Consider the following 3,883-nt stretch of genomic DNA (forward strand, 5'->3'; position numbering starts at 1 on the left):
TCCCACTCCAGGGGAACTTCCCAACCCAGAGACTGAACCTGAACCTTTTCCATCTCCCGCATTGGCAAGTGGATTCTTGGCCACTGTGCCACCTGGGGAGTCAGTACCCTAGAGACCCAGGTCATAAATGACCTTTGTTTCAAGCCACTGAGCTTTTTTAAAGCGCTTTGTTACACAGCTTCATTATGCCAAGAGCTGACTGAGACAATTGGGCCCAGAGAGACTGGGACAGTATGGGACTGAACGTGTAGCCTTGGCAGAGAGCTATTCCACAGGCAGGGTGAGTGACGGAATGCTACTGTTAGGTTAAGCTTATGGTTCCCTGGTGGCTCAGATGGTAAAGCATCTGCCTACAATGCAGGAGGCCCCGGGTTCGATCCCTGGGTTGGGAAGATCCCCTGGAGAAGGAAATAGCAACCCACTCCAGTACTCTTGCCTGGAAAATCCCATGGATGGAGGAGCCTGGTAGGCTACAGTCTGTGGGGTTGCAAAGAGTTGGACACGACTGAGTGACTTCACTTTCATTTACTGTTAATGTGGTGATAAAGAGTCAGACCTCCCAGGTTCAAGTCCTGGTTGTGCCACTTGCTGCTATGTGTGTCTCTGGGCAAGTGACTCATTTTCATCATCTATAAAATAGGGATGACAATAGACTCTGTCTCACGTCATGAGGAACAAGTGGGTAGACGCCAAGCTCAGTGCATACCAGGCGGCGACGGCCTCTCGGGTTTGACAACTCGAGGTGGATGACTCGAATTTGACTAATCATAAATGATTGTCATCTGTCTCTCATTGCTGGTCTGGCTTGCTGGCCCTCTGCCTGGTTCCACACAGCAGGCACTGTATCTGTCAAGAGGATTCCACAGAAGGAGAGAGACAGCTTTTCTCTGCCACTGTCCGTGGTTCCCCTTGAACTCTGATGTTTTACGAGCGGCGGGCAGCAGCCTGTGCCCTGCCTTCCGTCAGAAGAACTGAGCATGTCTCCGGCTCCTGTCATGGACCTCTCACGGCGGAGACAGAGTAAATCACAGCTCAGAAAGGCAGAGGCCGATGAAAGCAAGGGGTGGAGGTGGTGCTGGCGGTGATGACTTCACCTTCCTGGCTCATGTGAGTCATTGTTGACCCCGCTACCAGGACCCCTGGCTTCTCAAGATGCACAAGGGTGCTGAAGTCTCCATGTCACCTCCTTGTTCGTCACGCCAGCAGACAGTCATTGCACCACATCCCCAGGAAGCAGGGGACTCTGGCAAAGTCCCTGCATTCTGGGAGCTTCCAGTCTGGTTGGGGTAGCCAGAGGGACACCGGAAATAGCCAAGCAAGTCAGTGCATCAGGTACTGACAGGACTCCCAAAGCCACCCAGCAGAAGATCCCACGAGGAAGGGACACCAGAATCTTCCAGGGAATACCTGAGAGGGGCTAGAAGGATGGCAAGAGCTTAGATAAATGGAGACTAGGGTGGACGGAGGCATCTCAGGCACCCTGCTCCAAACCCCACCCCTCCCACCCCGCCGTGTGGAATCTGCAACTGTCTCATTGCCCCCACAGCAGCTGTTCCCTCATCCCAGGAGGGGCGGGAGCTCACCAGAGCCTCCTTCCAGGCTTGGCTGGAAATGGTCCTCAAACGGAGACACTCCCTCCCAGGCTGCCATTTTCCAGGGCTCCCAACACCCCAAAGCCAGAAATAGGGGGCGGGGGAGGAATCAAGTCCTGCAGACATCTGGTGTCTCCAGGCTCGGGGGCTGGCGTGAACAGAGGACTCAGAGCTCCCGGGATTCCTACCCCCACTGTGGCCGCTGCAGGAGATGGGCTGATGGCAGAAAGGATGGTGGGCAGGACAGCCGAGAACAGAGGCCTGAGCTGACTCGACTGTGGCCTGTGGCAGGCCACCGCCCATCACCGCATCACCATGTCCCCATCTGGCAATGGGGAGACCACCATCTTCCTTTCCCAGCAGGACCAGAGCTATGAAAGAGAAAGGCTGGGATGGTTTACATGGTGGAGGTAAAGGTACAGGAGGAGGGTTGTTTATGGTAAATTTGAAGGTAGGGTAACTCTCTCCTCTTCTAGAAAGAATTCCAAGCTCACAGACCCCTCCAACAGAAGCAGAAACCTCCAGCCCCATCTGCACTCCACCACTGGCTGCCCAGAGACCAGCATAACAATAAATAGCAAATACAGAGCATTCACTATGTGCTAAGCCCTGTTCCGAGTCCTTCACATGCATTCGCTCCTTTTTCCTACGATGTAGGTTCCGTTATACTCCATTTTGCAGAAGAGGAGGCTGAAGCACAGAGAGCAAGCTGCCCGAGGTCACACAGCTGCCGAGCCGCGAGGCTGAATTTCAGCAAGGCCACGTTTGCAACCCCTCTCTGCTGCCTCTGCTTCTCAAAGGGCCTCGGAGAATCTCTTTGGCCCAGAACTGGGAAGATGGACATGCGGCGAGTCCCCAGGGTGTGCCATGAAGCAGTTTTCTCTGTGTGGTGCTCAGTAGAATCCCCCCGAGTGACTTGGGGCAGGGGTTCGGGTCGGGGGCCGGGAACAGGGACAAGTGAGACACCCGGAGGTAAACTAAATGGACTGAAACTGAGAGATGCACGCGGAGCTGAGAGCAAACGAGAGGCCAGAGATAGGGCTGGAAGCTGCTCTCCTTAAGATTATTCTGAAGAAAAGGAAAGAGAAGGGCCTGGAGAGATGGATCAAGGAAACAGCGTGTGTGCTCCAAGGAGGGCCCAGTGCCCTGCAGAGGCCTCGGCGCCCCCTTCAGCAGCCGTAGCACCACCAACCTTGAGGGGGACAGGCAGGCTGGGGAATGCGTGGGGTCGGAGATGGGTCACAAAGAGCCACTTTCTGACCAGAACAGGCGGTGCTCCAGGTAAGTACCCTGAGTGCCTCTGGGTGCCGGTGGGCAGGGGCTGCAGGAGCAGCATTGGCCACCACTCAGGAATGGAACTTCCCTGGTGGATCAGTGAGTAAAGAATCCACCTGCAGTGCAGGAGACCTGGGCTCGATCCCTGGGTTGGGAAGAAGAGATCCCCTGGAGAAGGGAAAGGCTACCCACTCCACTATTCTGGGCTGGAGAATTCCATGGACTGTGTAGTCCGTGGGGTCACAAAGAGTCGGACACGACTGAGCGACTTGCACTTTCACTTTCAGGAATGGACATTGCCAAGGACGTGAGCCCTCCCTCCCGCCTATGGTACTGGTACCTGTACCGGGCTGGCAGGGAGGAGACCCCGGAAGGGGGACGCAGGGCAGCGCCAGGGACAACGCAGCTGGTGTGTCCTGATCTCCTCAGACATGGATGGCAGGGCCTGGGGCTCCAAGGCTCACTGGCTCCCACGTCTGGCGTTCAATGCTGGCAGAGGCTGGGATCTCGGTCACACCCACACGTGGCCTTTCTGCTCGTGAGTCAGTTTGGGCTTTTTTTTCACAGCACGGCAGCCTCCGGGCAGTCAGGCTGCTCCTGTGACAGCTGAAGTCTTCCAGAGTGAGAATTCAGTTCAGCCAGTGAAGCAGAAGCTTCATCGCTCTTTCTGACCCAGCCCTGGAAGCCACATAACGTCACTCCCACCATCCTCACCCAACACGGTCTTGCAGCCTCGCCTGCCACAATGGGCACTGGGGGGTCAAGGGCAGGGGGCGTGGATCCTCCACCCCATCTGGGTGGGGAGATAGCCTTGCAGCCATCCCAGAAAGGGCAGTCAGCCACCCCTCGTAGACTTTTCGTGACCTGAGTTCCCCAAACCCCTCCCTTCCCCAGGAATATCAGGGAGTGTCTCAAAGTTACTCTGTGTCGAAGTGTCATGCGGGAAATTACCCCTGCGTGCAGCCAGACTAGCTTCCCAGAGCTCACAGGACAGAAAGGCTCACAGACCGGATGAA

General features: G+C 55.9%; 1 non-coding gene across 1 annotated transcript; it reads left to right on the top strand.

Annotated features, from left to right (window-relative positions):
- The first annotated feature begins 319 nt into the window (after positions 1-319).
- On the top strand, positions 320-392 carry TRNAC-ACA (transfer RNA cysteine (anticodon ACA)). The gene has a single exon. It is a non-coding gene; the product is annotated as a tRNA-Cys (tRNA).
- Positions 393-3,883: the final 3,491 nt, after the last annotated feature.

This window comes from Budorcas taxicolor, chromosome 4, assembly GCF_023091745.1.
Source record: "Budorcas taxicolor isolate Tak-1 chromosome 4, Takin1.1, whole genome shotgun sequence".
Classification (NCBI taxonomy): domain Eukaryota; kingdom Metazoa; phylum Chordata; class Mammalia; order Artiodactyla; family Bovidae; genus Budorcas; species Budorcas taxicolor.